Below are 22,648 nucleotides of genomic sequence, written 5' to 3'. Positions count from 1 at the left end.
CTTGGTGTTCTTCCCGAGGAGCTGGCCGAGGTGTCTGGGGAAAGGGAAGTTTGGGCTTCCATGCTCAGACTGCTGCCTCTGAGACCCGGCCCCAGATAAGCGGAAGACAAGACGAGACGAGGTAATGCAGAAACCGTGACTAAACTGAGCAAAATACATCACATGCAATTAGTGCTGCACTGTTAAGTAAAAATAATGATGCAAAAAGACAGGAATAACATGTATTTTATTTCATGTGACACCACTAGTTAAAACCAAAGCTCACAGCCAAAATGTTAACCAAAGACTTGCAGTCAGTTTGGAGAGAAAAAGCAAATATGATAGTGCACGTTATCAGGGTAAATGAAAGACTACAGCAACTCCGAATCATCCACTCCACAGGAATTTAACTCCTCACTCATTTCCGTGTTTGTATGAACGTTCTTAGCGAGCTAACTAGCTCGTCATAGTTTGGGGTTTAATCACATTAGCTACCATTTTCCAGCTGTTAATTAGCTTTCTGGGAAAACTGTACATTAGAGCTCACTTGATGACTGGGCTAGCTAATAAATGATTGAAACATTGAACCATTGTAATATCTACATCTTCTGTCTCATTTGATTATCGTTTTTTTGTTCGTTTTTTTTTTTTTACTTCAGGCCAAAGTGTTTGTACCATGGATGTCTGTCTGTCAGCTGTGTACAAATCACCTCAAAATGAACCCACAGCACTCATCTCATCATCTCTAGCCACTTTATCCTGTTCTACAGGGTTGCAGGCAAGCTGGAGCCTATCCCAGCTGACTACGGGCGAAAGGCGGGGTACACCCTGGACAAGTCGCCAGGTCATCACAGGGCTGACACATAGACACAGACAACCATTCACACTCACATTCACACCTACGGTCAATTTAGAGTCACCAGTTAACCTAACCTGCATGTCTTCGGACTGTGGGGGAAACCGGAGCACCCGGAGGAAACCCACGCGGACACGGGGAGAACATGCAAACTCCGCACAGAAAGGCCCTCACCGGCCACGGGGCTCGAACCCGGACCTTCTTGCTGTGAGGTGACAGCGCTAACCACTACACCACCGTGCCGCCCCCACCCACAGCACTGTTAATTAAAATATATTATCCAAAAGAGCACTTATCAGTCTGACTAATTATCTTCATTTAGGTCCTCCTTTTGTTCCTGTATCTGTCTGGATATCATTTAATGTGGTAATTAAAGATTATGCTAATGAACATCCTCTTACTTATCAATATCTGTACACGTTTAGAAACAAAGGTTCACACAAAGTCTTTCACTGAGTAAATGAGTTGAAGGTTAAACATGTTTGCATTTGTGCACCTGCACTACACTTTATTCCAGTAAAGAAATGCGACACGCTTAGACTGCAGAACGATGGCACAGAAAACTATGAGCAACGCAGAATACAGAATGTCTCAGATGTATCCATGGAGACAGTTACCATTTCCTGATCTCTCTCTTTGCCATTGCTGTTTTCTTTTCTGCAGTGCTTTGCTTACCTTGTACCATGGACTATGAAACACATTCACAGTGAACTAAAAGAGATGAACATGGAGCACAGTTAGAGGACTGTTATTCCAAGAGAGTTACAGCCATTAAGGCAGAGGGAGCGGTTCATTAGAGAGGATGGGTGATGTGGAAGTGATGAAGAGCCTCGAGTTTTTTCATCTCACTCTGCTGTGATTCTGTCACTGAGCCCCAGAAAGGGTTCAATCTTCAAGTGGCAGCTGGCCACAGGAGGTACCAGCCAGTGATGGCCGCCAGTCACTTGCCCTTCATGACTGAGAAGTGTGCATCACACAGGACACTACAGGGTGTCACTTGTAGCATAAATAATGAAATTGTAGCCAGGAGTGGAGTGTGGTTTTTAACTGGGCCTCTCGTTTCTTCGAAGTACATCATCATACTAGCTTACTGTCCAACTAGTGGAGTAAAGTTTTGTTAACCATCATGTACAGGTACCCTCCCCGCCATCTGTCCCTCTGAGTTGCATGTCAATCCTGAGATCGAGATGCTGACGTCTTCTGCTCCTCAGACCTGCCTGATCCATCCTGATGCCCTACGTCTGGTAGGAGTCTCATCACGTCGCTCCTGTGGAGGACGGCCCCATATGGACAGTTGAAAGTCACACTTGGAAGATGCTCTGGACACTTACAGTAATGCTTTTATGGCTGAGGACTACAGTTGACTTGCTAACTTTAGGACTGCAGTTGTCATGAACAGTTTTGCACTCAAGTTTCCATCAATGAAGAGTTTATAACATCAACGAAACTGACTTCATGTTAAAACTGTTAATGTTATATAGTCATGTTGTCTGTTATCACCCAAATGAGGATGGGTTCCCTTTTGAGTCTGGTTCCTCTTGAGGTTTCTTCATGTCGTCTGAGGGAGTTTTTCCTTGCCACTGTCACCATAGGCTTGCTCATTGGGGATAAATTAGGGATAAAATTAGCTCATGTTTAAAAAGTCTTTATATTTCTCTAAAGCTGCTTTGCGACAATGTCTATTGTTAAAAGTGCTATAAAAATAAACGACTGGTAAAGCAGTGGGAAAAAATTGCTTACTTTATTAACTCCTCTAATGATGTTTTAGCTTGATATTAATTTTAGGCCCTGAACTATTTGCACTAGCATAAGGACAGGATTTAATGGAGACTCTAAACTAACTAATCGCAGAAAGTGTGTCTAGGAAATACTGAAAATATACAGTACCACTCAAAAGTCTGGACACACCTACTCATTCACAGGTTTTTCTGTACTTTGTAAAACAATACTGAAGATATAAAAACTATAAAATGACATCTGGAACATGTATGGAATTATGTGGTTAACAACAACAAAAAAAAAAGTGTGTTTAAAAAAAATTACGTTTAATATTTTAGTCTCTTCAAAGTAGCCACTGTATACCTTGATGACTCTTTGCACACTACTGACATTATCTTAACCAGCTTCATATGTTTGGGATCAAACAGTAAATAGTAAATAATAAACATACAGTAAACAGCCCTATTCCACAACTGTACTAATCCATATTATGTCAAGAACTGCTCAACTAAGTAAAGAGAAACGACATCCATCATTACTTTAAGATATGAAGTGTTTTAATTAATAAGAATTAAGAAATCCATTGAATTTGAAAGCGTGTCCAAATTTTTGACCAGTACTGTAAAATATATTATGTAAATTTAAATGTAGTAACATCTTTTAAAATAGTCAATATGTTACTGTTCCTTAGTCATACAAGCTGGTGTTATTCTTGACCAGTGACTGTGTACACTGCAGCTATGCAAGTGCCCTTATTCATATACTCACATGTGTATCCTTCATACACCTTGAGGTTTAAAAGCTGTCCATTAGTCAGGCTTGTAGTATTCGAGTCCGACTTGTGCCCTAATTTTAAGGACTCGTGACTTGACTTAAGCACTGATGACTCGGACTCATACATTAACTGCATTCGGACTCATAAATTGGAGACGAGGACTCTGATGTTTTCTTTATTTTTTAACATGCCATAATAATTTGGCATAAGATACACTATATTGCCAAAATTATTTGCTCACCTGCCTTGACTCACATATGAGCTTAAGTGACATCCCATTCCTAATCCATAGGGTTCAATATGACGTCAGTCCACCCTTTGCAGCTAGAACAGCTTCAACTCTTCTGGGAAGGCTGTCCACAAGGTTTAGGAGTGTGTTTATGGGAATTTTTGACCATTCTTCCAGAATTGCATTTGTGAGGTCACGCACTGATGTTGGACGAGAAGGCCTGGCTCTCAGTCTCCGCTCTAATTCATCCCAAAGGTGTTCTATCGGGTTGAGGTCAGGACTCTGTGCAGGTCAGTCAAGTTCATCCACACCAGACTCCGTCACCCATGTCTTTATGGACCTTGCTTTGTGCACTGGTGCACAGTCATGTTGGAAGAGGAAGGGGCCAGCTCCAAACTGTAAAAACAGTCTGCATGCCTAGGTGCTTGATTTTATTCACCTGTGGCCATGGAAGTGATTGGAACACCTGATCCCGATAATTTGGATGGGTGAGCAAATACTTTTGGCAATATAGTGTATTTATATCTACATTGATTTTTATACTAATTTCATGCAAGAGAATGCACATTCACCTGTTCATACGTCATGTTCAGGAACAAGTTAATGGCACTAAAATGCCTGGAGAGAATGTCCCTAGGATTGTCCACTTTGCTTATACGGACTTCTCGTGCAGAGGGAAAAAATGCACTGCTGTGTGTTCTATGTGTAGAAGAACTATCGAGGAGACGACGGGAACAACCTCGAACTTCAATCGTCATTTGGTAAGACTCCACCCAGAGAAGAAAGTGACACGCTATGTTCATTGCTCTGTTGATAGCAGGGCTTGCTGAGCGATGAACTAGCTAGTGTTAACCCTCTCTCATGTTATTTGCCCTGTTGATAGTGGGCAGGGCTTGCTGAGCAAAGAACAAGCTTTTTATCTGTAGCCTATTAACAAAAATGGGGCAGTCAAGTAGTAACGTTAGTCCAACACAGTAGCAGAGACGCCTTCACATAAAGGCAGCAACAGTCACCGTCAAATGGTGCGGTTGGGGTCTTGTTTTCAGACTCGACTCGAAATTTTCTTTAATGACTTGGACTTGAACACTGGGGCTCGAGACTGCACTCGGACTCAAGGTTTAGTGACTCGACTACAACAGTGCCATTCACAGTCAGGTCTGCGCTAAAGCAATCAAACCAAAACCATGAAACATTTTCACCTCTTCCTCTGATTCTGAATAACTCGGTAAAAAGTGAAGATGGTGGAAGTTGTGGAGGCTATGATGACACCGGAGCAGCTCCAGCATAGATGGTATACTACATGGCCAAATGTTTTAAGACATCTGACCATAACACCCATATGTGGTTCTTCTCCAAACTGTTGCCACAAAGCTGGAAGCACACAAATTACTACAATGTTTTTGTATGCTGGAGCATTACAATTTCTCCTTCACTCGAACTCAGAGCCCCAAACCTCTTCCATGAGGACCATGCGCCTGCACTACGCAAGGTCTATGGAAACATAGCGTGCCAAGCTTGATGTGGAAGATCTTGAGTGGCCTGCACAGAGCCCTGATGTCAACACCTTTGGAGTGAACTGAATGCTGAGTGCTCCTCAGGCCTTCTCACCCAACATCAGTGCCTGATCTCAGTAATGCTCTTGTATTTGAATGAGCACAAATCCCTACAGCCACACTCCAAGCTGTAGTGGAAAGCCTTCCTAGGAAAGTGGAGGTTATCATCGCAGAAAGGAGGATAAATCTGGAATCGGACATTCAACAAGCACTCGAGTGAGATGGCCAGGTGTCCAAATACTTTTAGCCATACGGTGTATATCAAAAAAGCAATAAAACCAATCTTGCCATGACAGAGAATATATTTCTCTCATCTTTGTAATAAAAGAAATTGATGTCTATTGGTGCTTCACATACTGTCCCCCTCATTTGCACTGGTGTTACAGGATACATTTAGATATTAGGGCTGTAACCCAATGCCGTTATCCATATTTCTTTAGTGCTTCAAATATTCGTATCTGTTTTTGTATTCAGATTTAAACTGGAAGTAGGCAGTCTTTTCTGGATGTTTCTTTTAAACTTTTCAAATCTTTTTGTGGATTTTTGAGTTGCACTTGGGGTAGAAATTTTGCTGAAACTTTCAACACTCCTCACCAGCTGCCAAGAGCTGTTCCTGTTTTTTTCATAATTGTATTCATATTCATTTCGGATGCATTATCTGTTCAATCTGAATAATGTATCCGTATTCACTTTCATCCCTAGGGAATACACAGGATATGTGTGGTAGCCATATTGTATTAGTGTACTCCGAGTTAAAAGCAAGTATATCCCCGGCCATAAAAAGCTCTTTTTTGCTCTCCAGCATTATTCACTCAGATCTCCAAAGGCTAATGAACTTCACTTTAGTTGATGAAGTTATAAAATGGTGGATGGGTGCCAGGAATTACACAGAGTCAACAGAGGATCCTGATTTGCCATCATCACGTGTATGATTATCTGCTGACTTCTCAAGATATATAATAGCTGTACCCTACTTTTCTGTAGTTAGATTAAAAAAAAAAAAAAAAAAAAACTTTTTAGGGTCAGTGCTCCAGGCTCGGATCTGTATTGCTACAGAGGCGGTGTGAATTGGTGGTCTCAGGCCACACATAGGCCCACACCATAATGCACACACAAACCCATCCAAGCAGTGCATGTCCCATTTGTACAGTATGTCTGAGTTGGAACTCAGAGCCCTGAATCCAATTAGAAGCTGGCTGAATGACCAGCTATGTTATTTGTTACACTGGAAAAATGGAACGGAAAGTGTGATAGTATCTCAAAGTGTGACCCAGATAAGAGAAAGCCATTTCCCTGAGAGAGTGAAGGCCGTTGAAAATCAATGTTTCTGAGTCAGAGATGGATAGCTTCCTTTTACTGCCTTAGCAAACACCTGTGCAAGGGTCAAGACCATAAAGCAGACTAAACTAACAGACATTACATTAAAAGAGCTCAACAGTGACATGAATTAACGCCCACCCCAAGCGGAAAATTGTGTTGTTGTCTCGAGTGCCATAAAACCACACCGTTTTAATAGATCTCATGGTGACTCCAGCAGACACAGTACGGGAATGAGTTTTCTGAAGGCTTTATTCAGAAAGTGTGCCACATGAGTCCAAAATCACAATCAAAGCTCCAGGCGATATATGCAATGCAAGATAGAACAATGTTACAAAATGGACCTGAGCATTTCCAAAAGAACAATCACAAAAACCAACCAACACCATGAACAGTGAGTGGTAACCACTGATACATAGCCTGGCAAGCCAGACTAAATGTGAATATTTAGTCTGGCCTCGATCCGTAGACATTTCCGACAGGTGTAGGAGGAACAACCCGCTGTCTTTCAAACTGTCTCTGTGCGTATAGGCCAACGCTCTGACCAATCAGCGCAACAGTGACTGTGACGTAGTCAGAGTGCACAGTGGGGGAGACCTTGAAATAAATAATTTTTCAAAATGCGTATTAATTAATAAACAGGTTCTAGATATTAAGAAGTTTGGAGATAATGACCACAAGTTTGGAGTCTGTACCACATACTTAACATACACTTATTTTTTTCAAGTGTTTGCTTAAACTGTTTTTGAGAGTTTTTATTTAGTGGTGTTTGGTGAAATAATTTCCCTTAAATTTAAAATAATGGGAACATAAGAAACAATCAAAAAGTAATGTTTCAAAGCTGTTTATTAATTCTTCGTACTGCACAAACTAGCCCCATCCTTTTGGCTATGAGCGGAGCTAGCTGGTAGATCAGACTTTTGCCATAGCCGGTCGGCAAAACAGCGAAAACATCCTTCTTGAAAAGGAATGAGCGGAGAGCCTCTTCCTGCTCATGTTTCAACGAAAACTCCAAGTCTAATTCTTCTAAAACTGATTCCAAAGCGGAGTCAAACGCGCGCTGTTCACTAGCCGTAGCCATCTTTCCTGTTGTGCTTTCTCCAGCGTCGCGCAGCTTTGTCGTCACTCCTGCAAAAGCCCACCCAAAGAATCCAAACAAAAACCTTGCGTTGTGATTGGCGGGCACGATTTGATGCCCGGGGTGTTTTTGTTTATATGGTGCAAGGCTAGACCCATTCGCTAGGCAAAAATATTTTTGGCCGCTAGGCGGGTGGGTCTAGTTTACTAGGCTAACTGATACACACTCGGTGGTCCCTTTAATAGAAACTCTTTCTTGATTCTATGATTCCTGTTCTTGGCTGCAGGAGTGGAATCCAATGTGGTTTTCTGTTGTTGCAAGCTGAGATGCTTTTCTGCTCACCATGGTTGTAAAGAGTTGCTATGAGTTACTATATCCTTCCTGGCAGTTCAAACCAAACTGGCCATTTTCCTCTTACCTCTATCAACAAGACGTTTCCACCCACAGAACTGTCGCTCACTAAGTGTTTTTTTGTTTGTTTGTTTTTTGCACCATTCTGTGTAAACTCTAGAGACTGTTGTGTGAAAACCCCAGGAGATCAGCAGTTTCTGAAATACTCAAACCAGTCCATCTGGCACCAACAGCCATGCCACAGTGAAAGTCATAGAGATCACAATTTTTCTCATTCTGATGTTTGAAGTGAACATCTGTATTGATTTGTATCTGCATTATTTGATGCATTGTGCTGCTGTCAAGTGATTGGCTGATTGGATAACTGTATAAAACAGCAGGTGGATGGGGGTTCCTAATAAACTGGCCAGTGAGTGTAGAATATTTACTACCATTAACAAATCACGATTTAGATTTAAAAATGTGTATTTTCAAAGCATGTCAGGTTTTCAAACTGCTACACTGGACAAAAGGGGGCAATGAATCGGAGGAAAGCAGGCCCGATCCCAGAGAGGGACCAGAGTGGGCCTGGCCCACCCACCCAATGGGGGAGGGAGAGAGAGAGAGAGCACACGCACACATTTGTATTATCACACAAGGACATATTTTTATTCATTATTTTATTATTTGTTTATTATTTAAACTTCTCCCTGTGGAGAAATTTATGAAACCAGCTTGCTTGAGGCTTGTCTGTACAAATCATCAGCAACACAGATGGACTGATCACCTCTACCACTGCTAGATGGGCCAGCCAGCAGCATCACTGCCACAGTTCCAGCTGACGAAGGACTTCTGTCTGAAACTTCCTGTTTCTTCTGAATAAATATTTTTATTCTATCCACATTCACTGGCTATGAGCAATCGTGCACTCTGATTGGCTACTCTACTACTAGGATATCAGCTCATATACTGTGAGCAGAGAAAAATGAAATGGCGGACTGTGTTGCTGAACCAACCCAAGGATAAAATAAGAACCCTACTCGAAAACAAAACCCCAAAAATTATCAAGTTTTTAAAAGAAACAGAAATAGCTAAAAGAATATAGTTACCCACCCACCAACCCCATATCTCCTGTTCCACACTCCAGCCCTGTCGGTGGCAGTAATGCACCTTTAAGTTGGTTTGCCAACTGCCAAAAAACCCTAAAGAAGACGACCCCCCCCTAAAAAAATACAAAAATAAGTGTTCCCAGGCAAAACAAACCTCACCCGGTGGCACTTACGATGAATATGAAGGAAGATATCCCGAAAAAAATAGGTACCCTATGGGTACATGTGGCTACTGCTTATAAATAAATTAATTTTTTTCTGATACCATGTCCATACAGTAAATATAGCATGCATATATATATATATATATATATATATATATATATATATATATATATATATTACTGTATGAGGCAGTAGCCACAAAAACGAAGCGTAATCCAAAAACGATCAATCACAGAAGTAAAATATACCAAGTGTCTATACTTTATATCCACAGTTTTCAAAATGTGGGGTGCGCCTCCCCTAGGGGGCGCCAGAGTTCTTCGGGGGGGGCACAACGTGAGGAAAAATAAACCAGAATAAGTTACTATTGCGGACATTTAGCGAACTTCAGCTAGCCTTTGCCAGAGACAAAATGGATCGATTTTTAGTACCTAGAGCTACAGTGAGTGAGGAGACAGAGTCTGGGCCAAGCAAATAAAAAAGGAAGTATCACCACGATTATTTAAAGTTTGGATTTTCATGGACTGGATCTGAAGATGCTCCACTGCCACAGTGTGTTGTCTGCCAAGAGGTGCTAGCTAGCGATGCTATGAGATGTTTAAAATGTGTAAAACAAGAGGTTTAAAAAAAAAAAACAGATGTTTAAAATGTGTAAAAGAAAAAAATAAAAATGTGCACAACAACCATTTTTTTAAATATGAATGGAACATTAAGTATAGCAACAACAAAAATTGTAAGGAGGGGGGCGCTGTTGTTTATTTGCTCTCTGGGGGGGGGGGGGGGGGGGGGGGCTGACTGACTCTCCCACACTTTGAAAACCCCTGCTTTATATTATTCTACTCTTACCTCTTACAGTTTTCGAAACTGAAACCTCTGAACCGAGGCTGACGTACACGCGCTGTCGCCATGACCCAAACTCTTATTCCCCAGAAATGGCCCGGCGCGAGAGCTCAGTGGACCGCACTTTCCCTGTGTAATAAGCACAAACATGCCTGAAAGTGATTTCTTTAGTCTAGCCTATTTATTTCAAACGGTGAACCGAATTATATACAGTCACCGGCCATTTTAATTGGAACACATGTATGCGCATGCGCAGTGCACGACTGTGACACTCTTACATTTTTACAGCACGATGACATAGTGACAAGTGCCTCTATATGAGGCAGTAGCCACAACAAAAACAATTTTGACCTTTTTGGTGACCTTGACAGGATGACCCTCAAAATGTTGGAGGTTCTATTTGAGACCAATGCCCATCTATCCTGAAAGTTTCATGAAGATTGGTCCAGCCGTTTTCCCGTAATATCGTTAACAAAAAACAAAGAAGCAAACAAAGAAACCTGACCAAAAACAATACCTCGCCCCCTGGTGGACTCCATTCCAGGCGAGGTTATAAAAGAAACAAAATATGGAATAAAGTTAAAAATGGTAAGAATGCATCTTTTTTTAATTTTTCAAAAATTATTATAGCATTTTTCACAAATTGCTATTGTCATTTCGCCAGTTTGTTTACATTCTAAGAAGAAATGATTGTCAGACGTTTTGTAAAAAATTTATCGAATTTGCAAAAAATAAAAATGCTCTGTTTCTCAAAATCCAGTGAAATGTGGTTAGAATAAAGCAGTTATTCCACTCACTCAATCTCGTTGTACATGGCTTATAGCTAACTTGGTGCGACACGCTTCATCGGCTATCAGCTCATGTACGACTCGATTTCGTGGAATGACTGTTAAATATAATTTGCTCTCTCTGGCCCACCTTGTTACCGAGAGCTGGAGGAAAGGCTACCTGAAAGCAGTAGAGATTTTGCTGTGCAGGCATACTCACATGCTCATGTGTGTTGCTTTGAGTTTTGTCTTTTGTTCCAAAACTCACTGTTTGTCAGAGTTGTGACTTATCAGGAAAGGGAAATGCTCCTTTAAACCGTATGTTAAAGATTTGATGCTGACTATAGTCATAGCTGTATTTCATGAACTCTTATGTTAGTGTGCTAGTGTATTAGCTTGTGAAAAACAGCATGCTTAGGGGAAGAGTGTTTTCTGAAACCTCCGTAGTCTCTCTTGATTTGTGAGAAAGGGCTTGCTCTGGGTTTTTTTTCCCCTCCCAGAGGCGGGAATGTGGACTTGAGAAAGTTTATTAAATATTTATTTCACACATGTAATATATGCAGTATTTTTTAGATGAATAACTTACTTATTATGCAGTCTGACACCCAGATGCATCAAATCAAAAGTCTCATACTGAACAATATGATACGCTGCATCTTTGCACTCTCTTTTGAGCATTAAAGGCATTGAGACATTAAAACATTAAGGCATTAAACACATCTTCATTGAGGAGCTTTATGCCTGTGGCACTATGAAGAAGCAAACTGACAGCAAAGGAATACCAAGAAAATCATTACGAAATGCTCGGCAGAATTTTAACAGGGTGAGTGAAAATATTGAAAATATAATTGAATTTTAATGCATCCTTGTTTTAATTAATCAGAGTTTCAATGTGCATGATCCCTATTAAGCTCAACAGCTGGACTCAATGAAACAAAATGAGAATCGCCATTAAACGTGATTAAGTTTTTTTTCTTGACTCTGGTAATTTTGTGCTCATGATGAATGTCTGCAAAACTGGGTCATTCTCAGATCTGTGCTATAAACTCTGATCAGCTCAGGAATATTATCCAAAATGCCTGTATTAAAATGTCATAAATGTAACTCACATATAGGCTTTAATTCATTGGAGACTGAAACTGTTTTATCTCAGTAATCCTGTACAAAGGATCAGAAATTAAATATGAGGTTACAGCTCACAGTCTTCTTTCACAAAAGGCTTTGCATGACCATACTGCACGAACCGTGTAGGATGGAAAGTCGTTTAAATACATACGAAAGCATTTATTTAGGCACTGTAAATAACTGGGCAGCTGGCTGATGTGATGCTTCTTGGTCAACTGTCAGTTCATGCAAAAGAAAGCCTCCTAAATGGAGGCCCAAATAATAGTGTAAACAATGAAACGGATCAGCGGTGGGTTTCACAAAAGCCTCTTAATGCTAAGAGTATCTTAACTAGGAGAGAGAGAGAGAGTTCACTGTGATGCTCACTCTACCATTTAACCATGATCTTTGTGCTACGATGCTTTTGGGAAACCCACTCCAGAGTTGGGCAGAAACCTCATGCTCGACTTCATAATATATAGAAAGGTAACAATCTATAATTGCACTCTTCGGTGTCTGCAAGATCGACTGCTAAAAAAAAAAATTCTATACAAATAAAACACTTAAATGAGAACTGAAGGCAAAAATATCAAAATTCTATTTCTCATTTTATTAAATATAAGAATGCATTTCTGACAGCTATTTTGTCACGGCTATAGGAAGTTATGAGTGTTTGAAATATGCTATATAATATATCTCAGTCCATATGTCAAAGCAGTGGCCATAAATGAGATTCATTGAGATCTGTGCAAGACTTCGTAGGATGGAAGTAAAACGTACAGCGGAAATCAAAGTGACCAACATCTGCCAATGTTGTCAAAAGACATGCACGCCCTCCTTCGAATGCTGACGTAATCAAACCGGAAGTTTTCCCAGTGTCCGGAATCACTCCCTACTCACTATATAGAGCACTATTTAGTGGGGGCGCCATTTTGTAGTGCTGTCCGAAACCTTAGTGAGGATTATGTGGGAAATTAGCTCAGTATAATCTCATCTCATCTCATTATCTCTAGCCGCTTTATCCTTCTACAGGGTCGCAGGCAAGCTGGAGCCTATCCCAGCTGACTACGGGCGAAAGGCGGGGTACACCCTGGACAAGTCGCCAGGTCATCACAGGGCTGACACATAGACACAGACAACCATTCACACTCACATTCACACCTACGGTCAATTTAGAGTCACCAGTTAACCTAACCTGCATGTCTTTGGACTGTGGGGGAAACCGGAGCACCCGGAGAAAACCCACGCGGACACGGGGAGAACATGCAAACTCCACACAGAAAGGCCCTCGCTGGCCCCGGGGCTCGAACCCAGGACCTTCTTGCTGTGAGGCGACAGCGCTAACCACTACACCACCGTGCCGCCTGCTCAGTATAATATGTATTTATTACAAAAATACATGCATGTATTTATTATTTTGAAAACCCACCAGCCGCCTGATCTGGCACGTTTTAATTGTGCGACAGTAATGACATAAATACCAGCGCGACGGACTCGTCCTTATCCTGTCGTCTTTCCAACTCTTCTCTACCTCTACTCCACGCTGGTTCAAAGTCATATGGAATAATCTCCATCACTGACGAAGCTGGCAAATCTCGAAATTAATCTAAATTGGAATGATATGGCAATCTGGCCGCTGTGTAAACAGTTTTCAAAATGGCAGCGCTGACACTTCACGTTTGAAGTCTCGCACAAGTCTCGTGAAGATCGTGCGGATAAGCGACGTCTGCCGTAGACCATACGAACTGCCTTCAACATGGCTAAAAACCAAAAAGGCTGATAAGTATAATATACCAATATGAGTCACAATATAAGGTTACTAAAACTGAAAATGTAATTGAATAACACATTAATTAAGAAATAAAACAAGTTTAAAAAATGACTTCAGTTCCCCTTTAATAGAAAAAATAGGAAATAACCAACATAGGATCGTTTTAGATGTTGTCCATGAACCTGATTTTCTCTGAATGGTACCTTTGTATAACTGGTCTAGAAGGCCCAGTGGAGAGTTGAGTGGACACGTGATGTATGTGTTTTCATTGTGATGTGTCAAAATTATGTAAATTGCTCCTTGCATCTTCTCACTGATGTAGACTCGGCCCTACCAGAAGTCTCCGGCAAGGAGTGCTAATCACGAGGTCCTGTACAATCAAAACTCTTCGGCGAGTTGGGGAAGGGATTCCCTGCCAAGGCTGTGCGCAGTGTGTTAATGTGCGCATGTAGCCTATGGGAAATGAGTGTCTTGGATTAGCACAGTGTGTTAGCACGAACATGTAGCCTATGGGAAATGATAGTGTATTGGATTAGCACAGTGTGTTAGCGCGAACATGTAGCCTATGGGAAATGATAGTGTCTTGGATTAGCACAGTGTGTTAGCATGAGCATGCAGCTTATGGGAAATGATGGTGTCTTGGATTAGCACAGTGTGTTAGCGCAAGCATGTAGCCTATGGGAAATGAACAGTGTGCTGGATTAGTCCTAATCCCATGTTTTGGAGAATCGAAAATATTGTCTCTGGGGTGTCACCAATCCATGTGCAAAGTATGGAGTATGTGCGTGTCAATTTGCACAGGTGAACAGACAGACAGCTTTCTTTTAGTAGTACAGAAGTTCACTAGTAAGCTCGTGACAAAAGGCCAAAATGTATATATACACACCTGTTACGTTCAGGGACAATGAACATAAAAGATGAACCTGTTCCAGGGTGATCACATGAATGTAGAATGTTGTTGAACGTCCAAAAGAATCACCTGACTTATTATTTCACATACTGGTGGGGGAAGGAGGGGGGAGGAATACTGCCAGCCTAATGTATAATGCATTTTCACTCTTTTCAAACACAAGTTGCATTCTAGGCAAAAATGTTGTGCATAAAACTGATGTACGAGCCGAAACACACAGTTTAAGCACTATACACAACTCTATGACCTCTCTCACTTACACATTTGCAATTGATGGAGGAGCTGGCAAAAAGTGGGAAGTCAGCACAAAAGGTTGGGAAATGCGGTTACATATTCCATTCAAATGTATGAAACTTTGGGCAATGACTGGCAGCCAGTTTTTATAACACTGACACTAACCAATTTTCCAAATGTTATATGACGCAGTCACTAATGGAACACAAGTTTCATTGCATTTTTACACAATGTATTCCGTATGCATCTTTTCATTAAAATCAATTAGTCGGATTATTATGTCTTTCCCACTGTTTACCTGTTTATGTAATTCAAGTTTCATTAATGGAAATAATTAAGACCTTATCTACATTACAGAACTTGCATTTCTTTATTCCTGAGATTTCGAACAGCTCTACGACTGACCATTTTGTTGATCTTGGCATTTAAACTGTGACTTGTGCTTCATACGGAATGCATTCATTAGGTGGCTCCAGGCTCAAGTTGTGTAAAGAGCAAACTTAATCTCAGACTCATTGAGTGCGTTTACCAGCTGCGTCTGTCTTCATTTTGTACTGTGTTGCTTGACTGTACATGCATAAGGCCCTATAGGGGAACAAAAGACTGAAACAAAAGAAAAAAAAACTTAAAAAAAAATTAGATAGATAGATAGATAGATAGATAGATAGATAGATAGATAGATAGATAGATAGATAGATAGATAGATAGATAGATAGATAGATAGATAGATAGATCTGTCTCATCTTGAAATTTAGGTAAATCAATATTCCCACTGGGAACAAACAATGATTTTGAGGAGCTCAGCCCCCACATGCAGCACTTTTTTAAAACCCCAGTTTGAGAATTGTAATGATTAGAGACTCAGGCTCACCATCACACCATCAGTGAATTAATTATTCAACAATATTATTCATTAAATACTAATCTTGCTGTCTTGAAATGACATTGGTGTCCATTCAGCAGTTTTGCTTTCTGTGTTCAATAGAAATTTCAATGAGCGAACACATTGCTGTTAGTGCAGCAGTCCAGTAGCATTAGCGAAGGCCAAAGCTAGTTTACCCGTGACTCGGTGGTGTTAGTGCGGCAGTCCAGTTACCTTCCAGCCAGTGTAGCAGTAGCGTTAGCAAAGGCCAAAGCTAGTTTACCCACGACTTGGTGCTGTTAGTGCAGCAGTCCAGTTACCTTCCAGCCGGTGTAGTAGTAGCGTTAGCGAAGGCCAAAGCTAGTTTACCTGTGACTCGGTGCTGTTAGTGCGGCAGTTGAGTTACCGTCCAGTCAGTGTAACAGTAGCGTTAGTGAAGGCCAAAGCGAGTTTACCCATGACTCGGTGCTGTTAGTGTGACAGTCCAGTTACCTTCCAGCCAGTGTAGCAGTAGCATTAGCGAAGGCCAAAGCTAGTTTACCCGCGACTCAGTGCTGTTAGTGTGGCAGTCCAGTTACCTTCCAGTTGGTGTAGTGTTAGCGAAGGCCAATGCTAACGCAGTCAAGCCGAATATTTATCATCATCCTTGTGTAATTTACTTAGTTACTTTTAAAATCAGCATCGACAGCTACACACAACAGCCAAAATTATCTCAAAATCTTCTGCATTTATCGAAGCAAACCTGGGGGCCAAGTTGGTTTACAAATTATCGCACTCGCTCGCTAAAGTGGACATTTTACATCTCCGATGTGTGACGTCGTGTTGTCTTCACAACATGCAATATTGTAACAATATTGCACGCTAATTCTCCATTGGGTAGAGTGGTGTAATACAAGGAGGATAAGCGATAATATTGCAAGCCATCAATAAACCCACTAGAAGGGAATAGAATACATGTTTTTATTCCATGGAAAAACGTCCTGTATGTATAATAATTTCCGATATTTCACACCAATGACGTTACTCCTAGTGTTTTCCACCTGACTAGATGCGTGCTGTCAAGATGGTGAACCGGTTAAACATTAAAATTCTTTTGATTAACTTGTGTATTTTTTGTGGGCGTGTCCATCGAATATAATCGCACCATTACACAGTGGCGCGAAGATATGAAGTTTATCTTCTCGTGTTGAAAATATTTTCCCCACTCGAAGATAAACTGCATATCTTCAGGCAATCATGTAATAGCCTAGATTTATCGTGCTTAGTTTGTCCAAATACCGTTGCGTCACATTGCGCTTCAATTTCTCCCAATCAGATCTCTTTACCCTTTCCTCCTGCATCGGATTTGACCGATTTAAATCAACAACATTTTAGCCCCCCCCCCCCAAAAAAAAGAAAAAAAGAGCAGGCTAAAGCACTATAAGGAATAGTTTAAAAATCACATTTAAATCATGTGGATTCTTCAACTTTCACTTAGGAGCAAAAATCAGCCTTTAAACCTGAAAGAAATAATGATGAGACATTTATCCTGATAATTATCGAGCTCGATGAATGTGAAAATTAGTACTGTGATAAAACTGTATACAAACTTCTACAGGGTGTCTACCCCCCCATGACAAAAACTTTTATACATGGTGAGGTATTCAGAGCAAAATATAACAACAATGAAAAACAAGCCATTACTTGAGCATATACATGATGTCCTTGTGTGTTTGAAGACATTGTTTGGAAAATTACCTAACAGTCACGCGGACAAACATTATCAATCTGTGTAGAACCTCAATCAATGATGGCTTAGAAGTCTTAAGGTAATTGCATCATTCATATAGTCTCTAAAATCCCACTACCTGATGACAAACAGAAAAGGATTCATTTCCTTTCAAGTCTGGTTCATTTCAAAGATTCTTCCTCATGTCATCTCAAGGAGGTTGTCCTCATGCCTGTCACCTCGGGGTTGCCTGTTAGGGATCTAGAGCTACATCCAGAATTAATTAATTAATTTGATTGATTGATTGATTAATTAATTAATTAATTAATTATGGATGGAGGGCGGCACGGTGGTGTAGTGGTTAGCGCTGTCGCCTCACAGCAAGAAGGTCCTGGGTTCGAGCCCCGGGGCCGGCGAGGGCCTTTCTGTGTGGAGTTTGCATGTTCTCCCCGTTTCCGCGTGGGTTTCCTCCGGGTGCTCCGGTTTCCCCCACAGTCCAAAGACATGCAGGTTAGGTTAACTGGTGACTCTAAATTGACCGTAGGTGTGAATGTGAGTGTGAATGGTTGTCTATGTGTCAGCCCTGTGATGACCTGGCGACTTGTCCAGGGTGTACCCCGCCTTTCGCCCGTAGTCAGCTGGGATAGGCTCCAGCTTGCCTGCGACCCTGTAGAAGGATAAAGCGGCTTGAGATAATGAGATGAGATGAATTATGGATGGATGGATGGAGGCACTGCCTAAAAGCGGAGCTCCCATCTGTTTCTGGGTTGTAGAATTTTCTAATATCATAGCCAGTCTCTTTTGTTTTATTTCTTTACTGGCTAGTACTGGCCACTAGGCGGTGTGTATGACTGGTAATTACCAACACTGGCCACTAGGCGGTGTGTATGACTGGTAATTACTAACACTGACCACTAAGTGGTGTGTATGAGTGGTGGTACACGTACACACCACAAAAAAAATCGACTCAGTGGGTTTACCATTTTTTTCTTAGGTATGGTGCTCCGCTCTCCGCTATAAAAAAAAAGTTATTCCACAAAATCGAGTTGTACACGAGCGGATAGGCAACGAGGCACAGAGTGCCGAGTTGGCTATAAGCCATGTACGACGAGATTGAGTGGAATAACTTATTCTATCCACATTCACTGGATTTTGAGAAACAGTATTTTTATTTTTTGCAAATTCGATAAATAAAAACTTTATACAAAACATCTGACAATAGACCCCTTCGCAGTAAACGTCATTCATACGCAAGAGGAAACTGCGCGCGCAGCCTGGACCCAAAAAAGACTCAGCGACGGTAGAGACGAGAAGAAATATTTGGAAGAAATGCCTAGTTGTTGTGTTGTCGGGTGTCAGAATCGTAGCAGTGATGGGGTTAAAATGTACAGAATTCCAGCAGGATCTCACCCATTCCCAAAAATAAAATAATCGCCGACGTCTATGGCTACAAGCCATCAAACGTGTAGACTGGGATGAAAGTACTATGCGCGGGTTTGCAGCGCCCACTTCATCACAGGTAAGATCAGGCTATTTATTAAATCTTTCTTTTTTATTCTTTCTAGTCTTCATTTATTGATGTAGCAAAATACTTTGGTAACGTTTGTCTGATTAGCTGGGTCATAGTTACACAATGTAATGAATATTGTTAGCATGTTAACTTAGCTTTGCATGCAATTTTGTTTGTAGGAGAGGTCTCGCTTGACTCAAGCAGTCCAGATTTTGTGCCATCATTATTTGTGTATGCCAAAAATCACAATTTTAAAGCAAGGATGGAAAGGTAAAATTGTGTGTCTTCACTCTAAATGCCAACTTACGTTGACTGCTCTAACCTAGCTCCCACCCCGTTCAGTTTCATTTCTGGTCTCTGCCTCTCGCTTTTTACGCAGCTCTGATTTCTCTTAGCTGCACTCTTTACACCATCATTCCTTTCATGCCATTACCTCCTGCAAATTGCTGTTTAGTGTTGGTATTTGCTGTTGTAGCTAAAGCCACATTGCCATCACATCACTGGCATAATTTGATTAAAACAAAATGAATATGAATGTCCCATTGTTAATCAAGTTGTAGTCTCGCTGTAACCAGAATGTTGATGGCAGGCTACTTTTGTAAATAGGTTTTTTTTTTTTGAGTTTGACATTTTTTGTAAATAGTATGACTGCCTTCAGGTATCAGAGGAAAATGAGGAGGGAACTTACTAACATCGTCCGTCCACTCTTTAATTAAATACGGATCCGGTAGGCGATGTCCACTTGTTAGAGTTAACTTATTTATGTAGCATTCTCGATCTTGTAACGACAATTGTTTTGCATAATCTGACAGCTCATAATGCCGGTCTATGGGCAGCGCCATTGTTTCTTAGTCCAGGCTGCGCGCGCATCCTGGCAACGGTCGGTTTGTTTACAAACATGCGAAGGGGTCTATCTCATTTCCGCTTAGAATGTAAACAAATGGACGAAATGACATTTATTTAATTCTTCCTTGAATATTTCAGTTTTGTAATTTTCAAACTTCTTTGAGCTTTTGTACCAGTCTAAACAAATTTTAATGCTTAAAGGTAGACTGACTTTCAGGTTTTTCAAGTGTAGGTCATAAAAAGAATTTTCCCTCACACCCAATTATTTTTGTTTAGTGGACTGAAGGCTCTTGAATTTGAATCACAAACTTCCAATTGTATGAGTTTTTTTCTTTTCTTTTTTAAAAAAAAATATAACAAATGAATGAATTTAGAGCTACATGGCCTTAAATTCTCCGCTATTATTTATTGCTTCACCATGATGCAAACCAAGATACTATGTCGTGCATCACATGGTGGGCTTTCCCCGTTCACGCAAGGCATTGTGGGATACAACTTTGAAACGGGAGAGAAAAATGGAGGACATTAATGAAACGTGAAAGACTGACTACAGTAACGGAAAGTGAGAAGAAAAGATGTTATGTTGCGAAGGAAAGGAAACGCAGGACCAAACTAATAAATATTGGCGGTCAGCGAGCACCTCTGTGTGATCAGCTGTTCATTTAGCGACAGAATGATGTAACTGTCAGTGCACAGTCAAGGTAAACCTGTAGATGGCAGTAATGCAACATTGGATGCCAGCTGCCGTAAAACCCAAGTGGTGATGATGCTGAAAGGTAAACTTGCGAGTGTGCACATGGACTTCCTCGGTCTTCTTGACTGCACAAAGCAAGCGATTTCATGCACATTATTTATTCAGGAATCCCCTCAAATTAAATAACTTCCCAGCCACAGAATGGCCTGGTTTTTTTTTTATAGATATTACAGACCCCTCCTTGAACTGCCACCTTAATGTGGTGGAGGGGTTCGAGTGCCTCAGGGATTCTAGGAGCTATGTTGTTGGGGCAATCGCCCCTGGTAGGGTCTCCCAAGACAAACAGGTCCTAGAGGAGAGGTCAGACGAAGAACGGTTCAAAAAGGACCCTCATGAAAGAAAAAACAGGTATCCGAGTACCCTCGCCCGGACCAGGGATACCGGGGCCCCACCCTGGAGCCAGGACTGGGGGAGGGGCTCGTCGGCAAACGCCTGGTGGTCGGGCCTATATCCGTGGGGCCCGGCCGGGCCCAGCCTGAATGAGCAACACGGAACCACTCTCCTGTGGACCCACCACCCGCAGGAGGTGCCGTAAGGGTCCGGTGCATTGTGGATCGGGTGGCAGCCAAAGGCGGAGGCCCTGGCATACTGATCCCCGGCTGACAAAACTGGCTTTTGGGACATGGAACGTCACCTCTCTGGTGGGAAAGGAGCCTGAGCTTGTGCGGGAGGTTGAGCGGTACCGACTAGATATAGTTGGGCTCACTTCAACGCATAGCTTGGGCTCTGGAACCAATTTCCTGGAGAGGGGTTGGACTCTCTTCTATGCTGGGGTTGCCAAGGGTGAGCGGCACCGAGCAGGGGTGGGGCTATTGGTAGCCCCCCAGTATGGCATGCTAACATCGGCATTCTCCCCAGTGAATGAGAGGGTCGTTTACCTGCGCCTTCGGGTCAGGGAACGGTCGCTGACTATCATTTGCGCTTATGCACCAAATGGTAGTTCGGAGTACCTGGCCTTCTTGGGGTCCTTGAGCAGGGTGCTAGACAGTGCACCACGAGTGGACTCCATTGTTTTACTGGGGGACTTCAATGCTCACGTGGGCAAGGACAGTGTGACCTGTGGGGGTGTGATTGGGAGGAACGGCCTGCCTGATCTGAACCCGAGTGGTGCTCAGTTGTTGGACTTTTGGGCCATGCACAGTTTGGCCATAACAAACACCACGTTCGACCCAATGTTGTTTTCGTTAACGATGACAATGATGAAATGACTTCGTTAACGCACCTTTTTTTCATGACTAGAACGAGACTGTGACAAGCTAAGCATAAATCTTTGATCACGAAAACATGATGAGACGTATCTGTTGTTTTCGTTGACGAGATGAGATGAAAATGTTAGTGGGGTGGCTATAGGACTATCAAAATGCATGGCGTTTCCTCCAACAGTGCGTGCAACCTGTCTACCAAATGCTGAAAATATCAGCAATGCACCTGCATCCTGTCCTTGTTTGGTCATGCCCACTAGACACAGTCACACACAGTTCATGGACCATGGTGGCGGCAACGCCAGCACAAGGGCTTGGTGGGCAGAAAAGATGCGATGATTTATGGACATACTTTACACATAAACCAGCAGAAAATAAAACAATGCCTTGTAGTGGGAGACAGAGGTACACGCTGTGGCTATAAACTACGTGGCAAGAATATAACCAACCTCAAGAGGCATCTAAAGGCTCACCATGCTGCTATTTCTGCGACAGTAAGTTAACATTACAAGAAGTCCTTAACAGATCATGTATACGTTTGCTAGCTTTGGTTAATGTCACTCAACAATCGGTCTGTGATGAATTTCCTATGAAGTTTTCCAAAACACCGTGACCTGGCGAAAATGAATGGGACCGCTAGCTTCATGCTAAAGTTGGCTTGGTTAAGCTAACTTAAATTCAATTAACATGTCATGAGCAAAACTTGTCCTGCAGGGATTTTTGGTGGGACAGCAACTGAATGCTTTGTCATATACTGACCCATATTTGAGTTACTGTGAAACATATGGGGGGAAATGTAGCTTTTCAGACCTGTTGCTGTGCCTTAAAATGTCTAAATGACCAGCAGCACACCTGGCTACTCTAACGTTAGCAGCATGTTTAGCCATCATATTTACATTAACGGACAGCGTGGTCATCTTCTAGTTGTGTGTTCATCATGACATGTTTGTGCTCTATCAGCGCATTGCGACATGTTAAACGGAGGCAGAAACAAGTCTGTGAACAATGAAGTATACACACTAGCAGACAT

At 41.7% G+C, this 22,648-nt stretch overlaps 1 protein-coding gene across 2 annotated transcripts in view; it reads right to left on the bottom strand.

Annotated features, from left to right (window-relative positions):
• The window catches only part of rab6ba (RAB6B, member RAS oncogene family a), a 220,852-nt gene that overhangs the window by 127,617 nt on the left and 70,587 nt on the right, over positions 1-22,648 (bottom strand). Inside the window, exon 1 of one of the 2 annotated variants that reach the window (XM_060918334.1) lies at positions 9,957-9,976. The exons of the other annotated variant lie outside the window; for it this stretch is intronic. The gene's annotated coding sequence lies outside the window, so the exon portion shown is untranslated. Of the gene's footprint in view, positions 1-9,956; positions 9,977-22,648 lie in introns of those variants that run through there. 2 annotated transcript variants of the gene reach the window in all.

The sequence above is a fragment of the Neoarius graeffei genome, chromosome 4, assembly GCF_027579695.1.
Source record: "Neoarius graeffei isolate fNeoGra1 chromosome 4, fNeoGra1.pri, whole genome shotgun sequence".
Lineage (NCBI taxonomy): Eukaryota > Metazoa > Chordata > Actinopteri > Siluriformes > Ariidae > Neoarius > Neoarius graeffei.
The sequence above is the reverse complement of the archived record's forward strand: the minus strand, read 5'-3'. Positions and strand labels throughout refer to the sequence as shown.